General features: G+C 39.2%; 1 protein-coding gene and 1 long non-coding RNA gene across 3 annotated transcripts in view; one reads left to right on the forward strand and one right to left on the reverse strand.

The window, feature by feature from the left end:
• aff2 (AF4/FMR2 family, member 2) overlaps positions 1 to 18395 on the forward strand; it is a 228876-nt gene that overhangs the window by 17088 nt on the left and 193393 nt on the right. The gene's annotated exons all lie outside the window — the stretch shown is intronic.
• On the reverse strand, positions 2038 to 13553 carry LOC125894455 (uncharacterized). Its single transcript, XR_007450071.1, has 3 exons — positions 13500 to 13553; positions 6800 to 6866; positions 2038 to 2066 (listed from the first exon to the last, which is right to left on the reverse strand). It is a non-coding gene; the product is annotated as an uncharacterized LOC125894455 (long non-coding RNA).

Raw genomic sequence — 18395 nt, forward strand, 5'->3', positions numbered from 1 at the left:
TGTGTGTGTGCGAGCGAGTGTGTGGCAGCAGCACATTTAAGAGGAAAAGACACAGAGAGCTGGAGCTAGTTAGCCTCACAGGACAGTAGATTAAACACTGAATTTAAAATTAAACAGAAATAATAAAACTGAATTTGAAAGCAGGGAGACGTTGAGGAAGTGTGAGCGAGACAGAGACAGAGAGGGCTAATGACGTAGCTTTTCTCGCTGAGGCCAATTTACTGTGAGGTTTCGAAAGGTCATCTCCTACATGGAGGCCTGTCTGTGACAAATTACATTATTTACACCGGGTAGAAAGAGGCAGCGAGACCCGGAGAAACGCAGAGTGAAAGAAGAGAGAGAGGGATGGCAAGAGAGTGTGTGTGTTTGACTGTAATTGGTCTACAGTGTTAACACGAGAACCCCGAAGACATTTGCTAACACACTGCCTAATGATGCTCTTATCAAAGCACAACACCTGCATTTTTGACATGGGACTGCTATGTCTTACTTGGCATAAAGAGATGTTTTACCACAACATTTTGATGTTTTAATTTTTGAGCACAGTTAGGACTGTACACTGCAAAACCCGCTTCAATGTGCTGCTGTGGAGACGTTAACTTGATCATTATAAAAAGGAAATTTAGAATTTCAGGCAATTATCAGCAGCGTATTCGCACAACTGTCTGTTTTACCATTCTCCTTCACACAGCAGCTTTTAAACGGCTGTCAGTTTATGAAAGCTTTATTATTTACTGCTGTAAATGCTTGATGTCATGCAGGTCTTTTCAAGGAAATCCCCTGTGGAGCTGAGGAAGTGATTTTACTTATTTATTTATGTGTTTAACCTTCATTTATCCAGGAAGTCCCTTGAGATTAAAATCTCTTTTCAAGGTAGACCTGACCAAGATACAACACCATTACAAAACAGGTTACAGAATTACATTATGAAACAGAGTATGCCAAAAACAGACAAGGGACAAATACAAATAGAGCATGTTAAAGGGACAGTTCACCCCCAAAATAAAATTATACATTTTTCTTCTACTGCATCTAATGCTAGCTCACCAAGCACCACTGAGCTAGCTAACGTTACAGCCCATCTTAGGAAGACGCCATTAATGTTTACATCTTGCACAAAAGCAGGATCCTCTTGTTCATGAGCAGATGCACACTTCCTTCAGTGTGGTGATTCAGTTTGTCGGTGTAATTCAGTAGAAAGTAAACAGTTCCTAGATGAAGGTGCTCACAGCAAGGTCTGTGGATTATCTTGAGTAACCAGGTCATGATTTCCGGAAAGAGACATTGCTGTTGAATTTTTCAAATGTGTGGTTATTTTGGTGCTTTGAGCACCACACGCTAAGTGCCATCTAGTTCCATTATATTGGAGAGAAGGCAGACATCTCTACAGCCGTTATCTCTAATACTCAGCAACTCAAACCAAAACAGTCTGGACTGATAAATTTCACTGCAGGTAAGAAAAAAAAAATGTGTATTTGATTTTAGGCTGAAATGCTCTTTTAAAAGCATTCAGGAACAACAGATAAAGTATACAAAATCAAGTTTAAGAAAGCAGTTGCACTCTTCTGTAACATGGATTTGTCTTTTATTAGAGCTCTGAAGTATCCCAGGGAGACAAAATCAGTTCACAGCAAATACGTGACATCAGCAATGGCAAATGTTTGTTGAGTGTTCACTTCCATTCAGTGTGAGAGGCACGAATAAAACATTTGATTCCAGCAGCAAAGCAAATTTGCATCTTTGCATCAGGTGGACTTGCACTTAAGTGAACTATGCAAAGAAGTATGCATGCAGGAGACATTAATTGCTGGCGTGTTTAAGCAGACGATATGATTTTGACCTTGAAAAATACAAACTGGCCCGTGTGAGAGAAGCTGCCTGGCTGGCAGTGAGTCAGGAGACAGACATGGAATGTAAAATAATGGAAAATGCACTAAGATCATATTTTGCAGTATGTATTTGCAAGCTAGCTTTGCTTGTCCGTCATGTCCGCCGAAAGGAGAAAGCTGTTCTACCAAGTCCTGGGCAAATCCTTGTGATGTGTTCGATGTCTCCCATTAGTTTGTCTTAAAGAAAAAGAAATGGTTGATTAGCATGAGCAACACGGCTGGACAAAGAAAGGAGCACCATCTACAGCAATTCAAACTCCACCAATGGAGAAACAGAAGCAAAAGACCCCACTTGCAGTTTGTGATTGACAGGTGATCTCTAGAAAGTGTAGTGCAGAAGCTGTTTGATTGACAGGCGATCCATGGGAAAAGCCAAAGATGGAGAAAACCTCCCCACATAAAACCCTAAAATTTGGGAGATGCTGCAACTCCTACAGTATGTTACATTGTGGTGCAAGATGATAAGGTAATAGATTATCTTGTATTTCATAATGCTCTGTCATTGATTCTTTATTTTCACTACACTCAACAAAGTAGGACTAAGCAGTAAAATAAAGACATTTCAGTGGTTCCTATTACCCCTGAAGGAGAGGACCCAGCTCCCCAAAGACCAGCTTAGTGTGTGCGTATGTCTGTGTGTCCCTTGGGCTATCCAGAGAAGGGAAGAGCCAAAGGGATTACCAGCTAAACGGTTTGGGACTTGGGAATGAACAGAAATATTAATATTTAGATTTAACTTCTTGCAGGAAATGTTTTAAATGAATAAAGCATAATATTTGATTAATGTCTCACAGCTAGTGCAGAAAAGTGGACTTTTTATTAAAAATATAGATCTTAGGTTGGTTATTATTATGACAGTGCATAGTGTGTAGGTAAAAAAAAAAAAAGGATGATGGTGATGGTGGAACTGAAAGACTAATTGGAGAATTTTTTGCGTAACAATTCTCAACATATTTTCTACACTGCATGTTAAAAATGTGATTGTAAAAATTACAATATGCATTTTACACCTTGTTTTAGAGGTGTATTGTTTATGCAGATTATGAAAGCCATGTATTAAACTGAATTTTAGATTTTAAAACATTTTTTAATTTTGGGCACAAAAGTGGTACAAAGTATTTTATTTGAAATTATATGTTTAATGATAAATTAGTGATTAAATTATGGCCCCTATGGATTTTCTGTGTTATTTAGATTTCCAAGGATGTAAAACCAAAAAAAAAGAAAAAAAAATGTAATGATTCAAGAGGGAGTTTTTAAATTGTTACATTCAAAGGCAATGGTTAAAAAATCCCACAGCTCGGCTGTTCTCAATACTTGCATGAAAAATTACATTTTACCAGACTTATTTTGGGGATATAAAACTGAGAAAAAGAGAAAGACAGATAAACACAAATAGAGCCAATCTGCAACCAATGGGGCTGAAAAATTAAACCAATGCGTAAAACTGCAGTTCCTCTAATGACCACTTGAGGCTGGCTCCAGAAGCCAGTCCGTAGACCCTCATGTTAAAATACCCAACATTACAGCAGAAATAAATACGTTTACAGCCCAGCACAAAAAAAATGGTTTGGTCCTGATAGCTAATTTCCCCGTTCACAACAACTGTTCGGGTGTGAATTTTTATATATCTTACAGGTTTACATTTTATTAAAGCTTAAAGTTATGCATAATTAAAGGCTCCAGTATCTTGTCCACATATGGTCACTTCTGGTTCCAAAAAACCAAGATGGCAACGGCCGAAATGCCAAACTCGTCGTGAGAGCACAAGTGCTAAAGGCAACAGCAACATTAATGCTACCGTCAGCATCTAGAAGCCACAAGGCTAACAATTTAGTCAGCTGGTGAGTGGGTCATGAAATGCAGGAAATGCAAAGGCATCTGACGGAGGGAAAACATGGGGTAGTTTGAAATACCAATATATTCCTCAGACATATTATGAAATGAACTCTAGTCTATACAACTAAAAGTATGATATATTAACTTACCATCTATTTAAAAATGTTAATGTCCTCTGCCATTTCTGAAAACGTCAGTAAAACATGTCACAATTTGTGAACTCTATGAATTCTCTATTCACAGGCAGCAGCTAGCTTTTAACCATGCTTTGCAATTCCAGCTAGCTGGTTAGCGCAGAACAGTAACAACCATACGGGCTGTTTTTACCAGACTGTTAATTAGCCTAAGAAATTTTCAGCTAGTGTAAGCTAAATATTGCAATCAGCTGTATTTAATATAATATTAATTGTCCCTCTATACGTATCCATGTTGAAGCTAGGCAGTTCTTTTTTTTTTTTTTTAGCAAAAATGTGATCTAACCATTTCAAAGGACGTTTCCTCCCTTATTTTATCATCATTTCTGACCTTTCGACATCACCGCTTAAGTGTTGTTCCCCAAAGTTAATAAATAAAAGCGGTAATAACTTTTCATTCGATGCTCAAAGTTTATTATCAAATGGATCCCAGTCCTCATTTTCTCCTCCACTGCTCCTCTGTCTCTGTCACTCCTGCTCCCCTCCAGGACATTTATTACCTCTTTATCAACTACTTCATAATTATCCTGTGTCTCTCTCTGCCTTCTTTTCCAGTGTCTCCCCTCTCTTTCCTCTTTCTGTTAACCTTTTCCTATCTCTCTCACCCCTCTTCCTCTCCTCTGCCTTCCTTCAGAGGCCTGCTAATACATTTGTTATCAACCTACTCCCTAATTAACATGCCCCCTCTCTGTCTGAGGCCTTCCTATCTCTATTACTCTGCTGAGATGTCTTCTTCACTCTCTCCTATTTCATTCTGACTTCTTCTGCATCTCCTCTTTCAGTCTTTCTTATTCTTTTTTTATGAATAGATGAATTTCAGGACGGCTCCTCATCCTCACTTCTGAGGCTCTATTATCTAGAGACAGACAATTTGTCTGTCTGAAAGCCAGCAGGACTCAGAGATCTATTTTCTGTGTGAATGTGTGAGCTTGTGTATCCCCATCCCTCTGAGCTTCTCTTGCTTTAGCACTATGTCTCCGTATGTTTTTGTGTGTGTACCAGCCTAGTGGGTCCTAAGCTGTGGTCTTAGTCTCTGAGTCTTTGGCAGACTCCCATGCTGGGTTCATGGGGCGTCTGTGTGATGGCCATTAGCATTCGCTTTAAAAGTTGACCTATAACATCTCCTCCTCAGTGGAATTTGCTCTTAAGGTCCTGTATCTACTCTTAAAAAGGAAAGAAAATCTTGTTTGTTTTGTACATTTGACATTAGGAAACAGCTTACAGCGGGTAGCATGTAATATTTGTTATAGTGGAATTGTTTCCACTAGCATGAGTATTGCTAACAATGCTACGAATTCATGCTCTCTCCCTTCCAAACTCCCCACATCCACTCTACACCTCCAAGCATGCCTGCAACTGTACAACACACGAGCCCTCATTAGAAAACACTGCTGCTTCTCCAGCACATGAACAATAGTATTAAATGTATTTCGATCTGTTTGCATATGTTTGTATTTGTCATGTATGCAGGCGGAATGTGAACATTTTTGTCAATGCAAGTAGTTACTGCAGACTTGGAGTGTGATGTACTGTCTGCTGTCATGCATTAGACTTGTCTACAGCTACTACTGCATTGTGTAACTCTTTTGTACTGTGCCAGCATAAGTTAGGCTGCCCAGGCCAATTTACTTACCTTTTATCAAGTAAAAGTGAAAAAATCCAGGGTGGTGTTGCAAAAAGCTGAACCTGGCCAAAAACTTTGTGGCAATCCAGTGTGATGCAATCCATCAAGGCCCTACGTTGGCCAATTTAAATATGTGTGCGAACATTCCTGGTTGATTGTAACTTGAACTTCAACATCACTGAGGAGTACAAAATGATTTATTGTAATAACTGTGCAGCGTTAAAAAACGTTTTGCTTTATCTTGAAACTGGACTCAGATATCCTCTCACTAACATAGTGTTATTTGAATCTAAGCACTTTCATATAGAGGGCCAAAGTGACACTAGGACCTAACCAGAGGAAAACCACACTGACATTTGTAATAACACGAAGAACTGATCAATCAGCATTGGAACACAACAAGTAAACGGTTTTAACAGCTTTTAACAAACATAATTTCATCATCATCATATAAACCCTACATTATTGCAGATTAAAATGGTCTAATCCACTGGTTCTCAAACTATACTCCATGCACCACTGGAGGCACTGACAATGGTCAACAATAAATCTTTCTGTTGTGAATGTACCTGCCTTCTGTGTGAACTGTCCGTAGTTTAACAGGGCAGGCCTACACTACTGTATTTCAACATCTGTTATAGTGGTGGTAATCTCTACAAACAGATATCTGCATATGTGTGCAGATATCTGTTTGTAGGTAAGAGTCTGTGTGGGGAGGAAATGAGGCAGGACGTATCTGCTGAAATGCAATGTCGAAATCCATTGGATATCATCTGATAACATTTTAGCTTCTTATTTTCTGGTATCAACCAGTGGGTTCCATGGTGGTAATGGTGGTACATGGAGAGCTTAAGTTTAAGTTTAAGAACCACTGGTCTAGTCCATGGATGAATTGAGGAGCTGCAGCTAGCTCAGATAGTGAAACAGAGGCTAGCCTGGATGTGACATCAGGGCTTGGCTCTCATTGACTTTGACATTGGTATCCCAGGTTCATGTTCTAATTATTAGCAAAGAAAACATGAACAACTCTCTCTAAACTAGGCACACCATGCCAGTGATAGGGTGCCAGGTGGCCCTCTGACCATTTTCTAATTCATGAAAATAAATGGATTCATTCTGGGACTTTTTGCTCTTGTTAAAATGTAAAGAATATAACAGAGTGCATAAAAAGCAAGGGAGGATCCCTAGACCCCCCATCAGAGGACTGGGCTAAGCCCCAAATGTTCTCAAATCCTAGAAACACCCCAGCTTACCTGACCTGTGTGCAGGGCTGCTGCAACTGGATTTGCCTCTTGACAAAGATGAGTGAGGACAGCAAACCTTGAAGGGTTATAAAAAGGCAACACATTTATTATATATACTGATAAATATTATTATGTTATATTTGTTTATTAAGTGGCCTCTTGCCATTTTGCAAAAGTGGCCCCTGGGCAAAGACAATTGAGTATCCTTGTCATAGGGTATAAAGTCTGGAGCTGCTCTGTAGACAATGAATGCTGAAAGATAGGTGACACTGAGAGCACCCAGGGGAATGTTCTGAGTATATGGGTGCATTTTCTGTTTCATTCCTTAAACATTACAATAGGATAAAGCACATTTGACTATAAACAAGAGAACATTCAGTCTGTTGGTCCGCAAAATCAGGCTCCTATTCACTGTCTACAGAGCAGCTCCAGACTTTGTCCCCTATGACATCATAAGTTTGAGACGTCTGTGGTTTCTTGCTTTGAAAGAGAGTAACTCATGTTCACAAATATTGTGTAAGCATTCCTAGGCCATTTGAATAATGAACTGAAATTCTTAATCTAGGTGGTGTTCACCTTTAAGCTGCAATGCATTCAGTAATAATTATAATGGCAGAGAATATTCTGCAGACGCAGTACAGTTCATTTAGGTTTTATTTGATATCACAAAAGAAAACTTCCAGGTCGCACTACATTGTTCCCAAATATTTTGCTACCACAAAGTAGTTAATGGGTATAACTTGAAGGCAGTACAGTGGCATAAAAGATCATCCTGAATTATACCTTTCAATAAATAAACATTTAGTACTCTTTCAGTGAGGACTGACCATTTTAAAATACAGAACATATTACTGTCCCATCCTAGACAAAGAGGTGTGTTCTTTCTAATCATGTGTAATCCTGACTACACTACTGCTAAGCACAGTAGGAAAAAAAAAACCTTAGTTGAGCCTCATTAACCTGTAGATAGATGGCAGTGGTTTGGTGAGGCCAGACTGCAAGCTGTAAGCCTTCACTCTGCCCGTACAGCTAGTGGAGAAAATGGCTAACAGGGAGCTCAATCAATACGCTAAGTGTGTGTGTGAGTCTGGCTCATGTTCAACTGTGTGTGTGTGTGTGTGTGCGTGCATTTGCATTATGTGTGTCTGTGTATGCGCATCTGTAACCACGCACAGGCTGTCTAAATGTGTATTGATCCTGAGGTGTTGTTTTGTGTATCTGATGGTCTGCTGTGTTTTAGTTTCATTAAGTTTGGCTCGCACACACAAATGATGACGGATGAAGTCAACTGAAGCATGATTCATCAGTGTGATTTTTTAAAGTAGTCTCAGGGCATTTTTCAGCTCTGGGGGATTGGATCTGATGCATTTTGGGTAGTGCGGGACAGTTCCTTATTCCCAGTTTGAGCCCTCTTTGAGCTTCAAATATTCACACACTCACACACACAGCAGGACGAGAAGAGACAGGTCTGTGTCAATACTTGTTCATACATTGAAGGCTGGAGATGCGATTGCTTTATCCTCAATGTCTCTCTCACACACACACAAACACACACACAAACACACACACACACACACACACACACACACACACACACACACACACACACACACACACACATCCCTGTGCCCAGTTGGTCCTACTGTCTGTGTTTACTGTTGTCCAAAATCCCACATCTCTTCACTCTTATTTTGTCTTTCAAATCATCTCTTTGATGCTCTCATCATTATTCCCCTCTCCCTCTCATGTAGCTTGTAGTGTGCTATTCAATAGATGACTGGAGAAGAAATAAAGCTTCTTTTTATGCTTTTGCATGTTTCCGTCCGCCTCTTCAAATAATTATAAAGCATTTGTCTTACTCAGCCTCCTGAGATGAGTCTGATCTTAATGAAATAAATTCTTTAACAAATAACTGCAATATACTATGCTGTTGAAAGATTACCGTCTTCTGGACACACCAGTATAATCATACCTTACTCTCTGAAAATAATACAAAATAGGCTTGAATTTTCTTTGTAGTATAATTGTATATTACAGCATAGTAAGAATATACACCGGAGAGGAAGACTTGTTGCAGAAAATAAAAATAATTACACCAATTTTTTTTAAAAATGTTGCTGTTTTTCTTGTGTGATACAGGATACCTTCCATTTTTCAAGCCTTTGGAGTGAAAACCTGCTGCCAAAGTGTATTTCAATCAAATTTTAGGCCAAGGGAGTGTACAAAAATGATTATGTGGGGAGAGGATCGTAAATAAAAGTTTTACCTCTTTACAAAAGGATCCCACTCAGTATGATTAAATTCTTCCTTCCCTACCCTTCCTTTGACTAAGAGGAAAATTGCAACATCCTACCCCCAACTTCTCAAATACATAAAAAAATACTGAATTAGAAAGTGCATAAAGAAATTTAAAATTATGTATCCTTCAATGGCTTAAAAATTAAACCACCATGGAAGTGCCGAATCTGGCTTCAAGAATGGATCACTCCCCACATACCCCCATGTTAAGGTGTCCAACTTTACAGCAGAAACAAACATGTATACATCCTGGTACAAAAAAGGTTTTTGTAGAGGTGTTTTGTAACAACTTACCATTGGATACATTTTTTAAAAACTCACCCATTTATATTTTATTAAGACTTAAAGCTATGCATAGTTAAGTGCGGGGCTGCTTTGAGTGACAGGCTGTCTGCAAGGCATCACTGCAGTCTATAGCCACATTTCAACACTTTCGGTATGGTACCTTTGGAATCAAAAGCAACCTTTCAGACATGGTACCTAGACCGTGTTAGTCCATTTAGTGTTCCCATTGGAAACAGTGCTCTCAAATGTGGGCGGAGTTGTTGTGACTCACTGCTCAGTCCAGCACTCACTGTATTACCTCTTCACCAGTATCACAGATGGAAGTGTGCACCTCATTTATCATTCACAGAACCGAGATGCAGAGTATCTCTCAATGAGATATTTAAAAATAACATTTGTGTATTTAGTCCTTCTCCAGAAAGTGCAGGAGTTTAGTGTTTCCAAAGCCCACAGGAACAACAATCCACAACACTTTTTTTCTCCAAGTGAGGATTACAATATATGCAGTTCACATAATCTGGTTGAAATTAATATATATTTTTCAACACTTGAAGATCCACTAATTGGCCTACTAAAAGTATGTCATCCAAGAGAGAAAATAAAGATTAATGAAACGGTCAAAGTTGTCACATTGAAATTTAAGGTGTGTTGATGGATCATGTTGTCACCTAATGCATTGAATAACATAACAAGTAAACATTCCACCTTAACAGTCGTGGGCGGTTGACCCAGTGAATTAAGTTATTTTTTCTCAGACAGATGTAAGACCACAAAATAATAGGTGATGTCATGGTGACCTTGTCCATTATTTTTATACAGTCCATGTGTACGCCTTAAGTTTAAGAGTGGAATAATTCTGACATTACCACCACAATATAAAAGAGAAATCTGGGATGAGAAGTAGTCACACTAGCCACTGCAGCTGCCCACAATAATTTTCATACAGTCCCTAAATAACTTTTAATGTGTTATTTGGATATAAATCAGTGATCATTCTCACATGAGCCATTGTAACCCCAATTATGAACATTGTCTGAGATAATACCCTAAAAATGTAGATACGGTATATTAGTAAATAAGTAGTACACATTAATACTCAAACTTTATTTTTAGCGCCACCATTAGGCAAATAGGAGCAACATTTGTTTTGAAGCATTTGCACATCATTAGAAATGTGGTTATACACAAGTCTCCAGGCTCCCAGGGGGACATTGTGAAACAGCAGGGGGAGAATAATAAGGATAAGAAACCTGAGCAAAAACAATCGAGTCTCAGACCCTGCGGGGCTCGAACCTCAAAAGAAGTAAAGACAGAAACCAGGTCAAATTGTTAATGCTACTGTAAATAACAACACATAAACACTAAGCCTAACATACATACCACCTCCCGCAAAGTTCACACATAAACAAATAATACCCACAATCTCTTTATACACTGTTAATGCAGTCCTCTCTCCTCCACTCGTTTCATTCTTATGTCTTATTCTTTTTCTCTCAGGTTTTCTTCTTCTATCTCTCTTGTTCTCTCAGTATAATCACCATGTTATCAGAGTAAATCCTTCAGACTCAAGTCTTTTGGCTTCATGGGGATTTGTAATATTTTCTCATTTATTTTATAATATCATGCTTTAGTTATTTTAGTCAGCGGTAATGTTCAACTTTCCTATTTCTAGAGACTAAAAGGAGATCTCTATAATGTTACACAGAGCTGTGCCCAGAATCCAGCTGTAATTACTTTCTGGAGACTTTTTTCTCCATCATCTTTTTCAGAAGTTGTTAGCGAGCCCTAAAAAGTCAGACAAGCGTTTTTTAGATAATGTGTCACATACAGTTATTTTACAAAGGCAGCGTACATTTTATGTCATCGGTGCTCCATGTTGATATGTGGATTCTAACTTAGTAATAATATAAGTTTTCAATCCTCCTGCTGCTTATAGCTGAAAAAATCTAATTGTGAATTCTTCAGTTTTAACAAAATGGCCATCAGTTCCACTACTTCTCTAGTTCCACTTACACTGCCATCACTGAGGGAAACAGCAACCCGTGGCTGGTTCCTTGAAAAGGCCAAGGCTGCTGTTAAGCAGTTGCCTGATTCACGGCTGCTTCGTAGCCTTTCAGTAACCTTTGAGATGTGTGGGATACTTGCAAGTTGCCTGCTCACTTGTTGACTGGCTGCTCGAGTAGTCAGAGTAGTATTTACACTGATAATTTGACGTTGCAGAAAATTAATAGTTTGCAGCAATGTTCAGTATCCATCAAATAGTATACATCAAATTGAGTTGACTTTTTGAGCTGCATTGAAGATCAACTCAAAGTTTCTACAGAAATATTGAAGTTTATAAAGACAATCAAAATAGCTACAGTATCTTTTTGGTAGGCTAATATTTTTATGAAATACAATAGAGAATGTGAAGGTTCATCACATCATTGGATGAGAGCGCCATCTTGTCAGTAATGTGCTCTTGGGTGGACAATACGGAGAAAATCAAATATCAAGATATTTTTGACAGAATACCTCAATATAGATAAAACGACATTATTGTAGGGTTGACTTTTGGTGTTTTCACAGAATATTTACACAATGAGATTTTTGATTAATAATCATCAGTAGTGTGGATATTAGGACTAAGTTGGTAAAGGCAAATAATTACATGACTTTACTGTAATCCAGTTTATAAAAACCAGGAAAAGACAACACGATATTACGATATCCAAAATCTAAGACGATATCTAGTATCATATCAAGATGTTGCTATATCATCAATATGTTGCCCAGCCCTGTGCACTTCTTTCAAAAACAAGATAATTCACAATATCCAGGTATGTGAGCGGAGGAAGTGAATTGGGGTTGGTAATCCAGCCTTGGACTGTTAAATCATATGGATTTATGTTGTTTACTGTGATTAGTTTGTCTAAATACCTTTGTATAACCGCCATAGCAGGCACAGGTACCAGAGCATGTACCTCAGAGGATGACACCCATCCAAAAAAGTTAACACGATGTGACATCAGCTTAAAATTTTCTATAAGGTTGTTGCTTTAGAATCAGTAAATGAAATAGTTTGACGTTTTAGGAAAACCTTATTTGCCTTTTTGCTGTGAGTTACGAGAAGATTAATACCATTCTTTGTCTTTATGCTAAATATAAAGCTAGGGACAGGAGTCCATTAGCTCAAGTTAAACTTGAAGGGGAAATAGCTAGAAGTTCAAATCTAAAAAATACCACCTACCAGCACCCCTTAAACTCAGTTACCACACTATATGGTGTTTGTTAGTACAAAAAAAAAGAAAAACGTAAAACCAACAGGTTTTACCTTGTAGAGGTACGTGCTGAATTATTTCTTGAGTGGGATAAGTGTTTATTTGTGAGCATTAGAAGTAACGTTAGGTGGATTTTTTTTTTTACCTTTGCACAGAGCCATGCTAGCTGTTTCCAGTCTGTATGGTTATAGTCAAAACAAACTTCGCCTCACATCTTGCAGCTGAATCTGGTGCCTCTCAGCTCAAGGACAGAAACCTTCAAGGGGACAAAGGCGACGGGAACACACTGATTGATTTGCAGCCTCTAATTGTGCAAACAGTAACTAAGCTAATGGTCTTCTGGCTCCGGCTTCATTTTCATCCTACAGACACATAGGGAGTGGTATCAATCTTCTCATCTAAATTTCAACAAGAAGGCAGATAAAAGTGTATCCTAAAATCTTGATCTATTGCTCCAATATTAAGATGGTCAGTTAATATTATAGATCAATTCAACCAACTTCATCATTTTAGAGGGCTACACTGACTGGACGATATCCAATTTATAATAGCAGGACACTGTCTGCCCAGTGTATTGACAAACTGATCTTTCAGTCTGACTCCATACTAGTGGGTGTTTTTGTCTCTTCTGGAGCCGGCTGTGTCAGTGTGTAACGCCACATAACCATGAGCCAGCCTGTGCCTGCGAAGGGATAACAACTAAAAACAGATTCCAGGTCCCGTCTGACGTTTTCACACTGACAGAACACAAAGTCCCTGTCTGTCTGAATCTGCTGAAGAACGAGGCCCCTCAAAACATCATATCCCCGGTGTAGCGACCAGGTACGTGGGTGGCCTTGATGGTCTGCCATGCAGGAAGAACTGACCTAGAAAACAACGGCTGTCCTGTCAAGCCCTTTCCTGGAGCCCCCAGGTACAGCTCCGCTAGACAGACAGACAAAGAAAGAAAGAGAGGGTGTTTACTCCTCTGAGATTCGTCATTTAAATGGTTTGATGAGATGAAGCACATATCAGAGTTGGCGTGTTTTCACCTCAGCTCATATTCACAGTTCATTCACATCTTCAGAGCTCATTATCTTTTGACATTTTTTCAAAACATTTCTTGAGGACAATAAAAACATTTTGAGCCTTGTGCTGAGGCACTTGTCTGCAAAACCTGGATTGCGTGGGAAAAGTCTAAACTCAGAAAGAACCTATTGTACAACAGATTTATATCATTTGAGTTATTTTATTGCTGCACACATATATCATCGTTACTATATTAGCACTGCTCCTACTTTTAGTTGTAATTGTAATTGATGGAGGAGATTACAGAGGAGCTTTGCCATAACACTAGATCTCTTTAAGAGAGCTCTATAAAGTTAACAGCTCATCTTTATGCAATGTGTTTTGTGTGTATGAACTCATGGAGGGAGCTGTGGAAGTCCTTACAAATGAGCAGGATTCTGTCTGATGAATGCAGAGAGGTGGATATACTGTACAGGAGCACACTGAAGTGAGGCTGCAGATGCACCATGATTAAACAGAACACCACTCATTTCCTAAACAAGTATAGGACATGCTTGACTGTCTGAAGTGCATACAGATTCATATGAACTGATTACATATAATTCAGATTTGTTTTAAACTGATTTTCCAACTTCTATAACATGTTCTGTGACATGGTCAAAGCACATTCCTCGACATACAACTCTCAACATGGCAAAGCAAACAAGGAATGTTTTAGTTGGTGTTGCCAGATGAGGTTGATCTCTAGCACATCCTTTGTGATCATCATTTTACCTCACACGACTCTTAAAGGACAGAAAGCTTTGATTGGTCTGGGTCTGACTTGTAGTCTGCCAAGTCCCTTCGTAAAATTATAGGAAGCATTTATAATATCATCTCCTAAACCAGCAATTATCAACCAGTGGGCTCTAGCCACACCCCCAGGGAGTTCACCGGACTTTGAAGTCAATTTAACATAGTGGCCAAACTGTAGAATTACAACTTTTGGGTCCATCACATGATGCCATTGGTCCCAAAAAGTTTTTTTTTTACCCCATAGACTTACATGGTGAAAGAGACGTTTGAAAACCAGTGGATACATTTTTACTTTTTAGCATCACATCGCCCGTGAAATGACTCATTTCAGGATCAGCATTTGATCCATTTTGTTTTGAAAGTCTAGAAGAGCTGCACAGTTAAATCATTTTATCCCCAGTCAAGTTAGCAGAGGGCTAAATCGGAAGTTTGCTGTTTGGCTGGCGAAGTCTCCAGTGGCCCAGTGAGGCAGATGATCCATGATGTCTACTCAGTAAGTCAAACTTTTTTGGCTTTATGCATCTCTGAGCAACTTTCATGCCTCCACTGCTGTATAGAGCTCTCTTTATACAACTATAGTCGTGGCCTACAAGTGGGCCGCGGAAATACTGCCAGTTTGTAAGATTAAATCAATTTTTATGATTTACAAAGCTAGCTAACACTGCATGAGATACAGTGACACAAAAGGTATCAGTTTTTGAAACGGAAAAGTGATATGGGAGACAACCCTACACCAGTAAAAGCTCTGAAGCATGTGGTGAGGAAATATGACCCTAAATACAGTAAATATAGATTCATGTGGTAGGCAGTGATGCCGAGCAGGTGTGTTGAAGGTTTTTTTATTCATTTATTTGGGAAGGTGGGCGTCGGAAATTTCTCAACAATAAGAAGCTGGCTTAAAGTTACAAAAGGTTTAGAACCCCTGGCTGAATCTGACTGGAGATGTTCCAGTACCAATTTATACACTATTAACTGAAAAAGAATCTATGAACTATTTAGCAGTTTACTAATAAATTATGTGGTACAGTGCCTAGACTTGCATACTTGCCGGCACCTGACCAGCATTTTAGGCAGTATCAGAGGCATTTCTGATAACGCTAAATTTGACTAAGTGATTGCTTCAAAATACTGTCTTTTCCTGACATTAGTTGTAATATCCACAGAGCTGAATCCATGCCCCACTGGCTGCAGTTTATCCTCAGTGTGTGGTTTGAGTCTGCAGGTATTGTTCAGTCTTTCCGAAGAATCATTTTTTCTAAATGGCTGTGAGGTTGGGCAGATCTTGGCTGATGATTTTTCCACTAACAGTCTTGTTTGGGGCTCAGACAGAGATCCAAACCAGACAATGATGTCAAACCTCAGCACTAATTCAGTGAAACATCTGTAAAAAGCCTGTGGCGCAGACTTTTGCAGATGTAGACACCTGCATTTTCTCAACAAGAGCCTCTTCTGGCATCCTGAGAGGATCTGTTCATCATTGCTCTTAAAAATGAAGCCCATGGCCAGTCATAGTGCTTAAGTACTTACACTCATCCACCTGCTGGATGGCCTGGCTATCCGCTGTCCAATTTGATGGGGGTGTTAGGTTACAAGGGAAGTCTATAACCATTCCTGTTGTTTTGTATGCTCTCAAATTGAGGTGATTGCTTTTCCTTCAGGAAGCAAAAGCACCGGCGGCACTCAGGAGCCTCTTAAACGCACCCTGGATTACGGTATCATCAGAGTGTTTCAGAGAGAACATATCAGGGTCTGTACTCCTGCAGTCATCTGTATGCAAAGTAAACAGCGCTATTGATAATACAGAACCCTTGAGGCTTGTGTCCACCGAATCTGACCTGCTATTAGGAAAGACAGAATTCACAGGATCAGCTGAGGGTTTACATTCAGCCTAAGTAGTTTTCGGGCCACAAGATGAACTTGCACTGCATTTTGAGTGCGCTTGTGAAGTCAACAAACACCACCCTGGCCTGGCTTCTATTTGTGTGAATAAGCAGGGTGATAATACCTCTATCACCCACACCCCCACCTCATATGTAAGGACACTGAAGTGGGTTCAAGGAGCCACTGGTTTTTTGTTGTAGCCTCTCAAAGAAGTTTGTAACTGAAGTAGCTGAAGTTAGAGCCAACGGGCCCGATTGCTCTTCTCAGACATAAGATAAATGACTGAAGATTTCTATATATCTGCAGTTAGCGATTAAAGCGCTCTCCAAAGATCCCTGACAGCTGTCTGTATTCGGTTTTCAACAGCCAGCTGGTCAGTCTATCTAGTCTGGTCTTTATTGAGGTTTATGGGTTTAAAAATTCTCTTCGTTTTCACTGACTATACTCTGTGATGTTCTGGATATAAAAGCTAAAAGTTCACACAAAGGTTATTTCTTTTCAATTTGTCTAATCAAAATGACTCTGATCCTGCCGCTTTGTAATAGTGTCTGTTCATTTTTCCAATGCAGTCCAACATGCTCACTCTTCTGTTTTGACTTTATCCAGGCTGTGCTTTCTCCAAGGTTGACAAAATTGGACAAAAGTCCTCAATAGAGATGAAAAGGCATTTTTTTGTATTGTGCTGTAGGTAATAATTTGATCTAGGCTGCTTTTGAGCTACTTACCCCTGTGTATTTAAAGTGTGTGACCCTTTTAATATTAAATTCATAGTTATGTTACATTTAAATAGGCAACGTGATACTAAATATGTTCTAAGGCCAACCCAATTAGTTAAAGTGAAACTAAAACACCACATTAATAAGTATGACAGCTGGAAAAAAATGCAAATCAAGCTTTAAAGCTGCACTAATTATCTTTTTTATATTAACAATGGATCAAATTATTATGGGTAGAGTGAAAGGTGCTTGAGGTGACAGACCCACAGCAAATTATTTGCTCCACAGAGACTTTTGGCTTCCTTTAAGCTCTTTGTTTTGGTTTTAGAGTCCACAATGTTATTTTCACTGCCTTATTTACTTTCACACCATCTGAGAAGCCATCAGTGGAAAGTGTTTGGAAAAGGGCAGGCACCTTCAAAAAATACTTGGCTTGGATGAACATTTGTCCATCACCGTCTATCACGGGCCAGTCGGGAGAAAAGCAAAAATATCTTTTCCATCAAAAAAAGCCTTCAGTGGTATTCTTCGCTCTTTTTTCGATGAAGAAATACTTTCCAGTTCTGATGTAAGTGATGCTAACCCAGCATCTATGCTAACCTCTTTAGGAACAGTCACCTCTCCGTGTCGTCTCACACACCTAAACCACGCCTGTAGCTGCCACTGGCTCCGATGCTGACTGGTTTGGACACAAACACATTACTTGCAGCCTAACAAAATGGATCTTTATGTGATCGCGTGATTTTCCCATGACCTTGTTATATCGTGAGAAACAAGCTGCCATGCCAAGGTAACTCGTTGACTGCTTTACTTGCTGCGGCTCTGGTAATCGAACACCCACCTAACATCAAGCAGCAAGTGAACATTTAGCAGCTAAGAGCCAGATATACTTTTCCTCAGGAGTTGGTGGAGACCAAAACAGAGCTAAAAGGAGAGTGACTATTGAAATTACAGACCTCTTTTGGCCATGACTCCAAATGATAGCTCATGGAGCTCCATGTATGTCTGATGTGCAATGTGTGCACGGTTCTGAACACCAGTCACCCGGGAAAAGTCCCGCAGAAAAGTCCTGTGTTTTGTGACCCATCCTCCACCCCAACCTGCCTCCTAAATGGACTGCTTGGGATTGCTTATTTCTTTACTGATGTCAGCACATTTGTGACGTGATCACAGCCATTTAAAATAGTACGTGGGTTATGCACAAATTACTGGCTTATGATTGCGTAGGATATGTACGAATTTTGGTGCATTAGTTTTTGTAGGAAAACGTACGAACAGTGCGTAAGAATATTGCATAATTGATTTACCATTTAAAAAATAGATTGAAACGTAAAATACATATATGTAGGTCTACTGAAATAT

Source organism: Epinephelus fuscoguttatus, linkage group LG9 (genome assembly GCF_011397635.1).
Source record: "Epinephelus fuscoguttatus linkage group LG9, E.fuscoguttatus.final_Chr_v1".
In the NCBI taxonomy this organism is placed as follows: Eukaryota; Metazoa; Chordata; class Actinopteri; order Perciformes; family Serranidae; genus Epinephelus; species Epinephelus fuscoguttatus.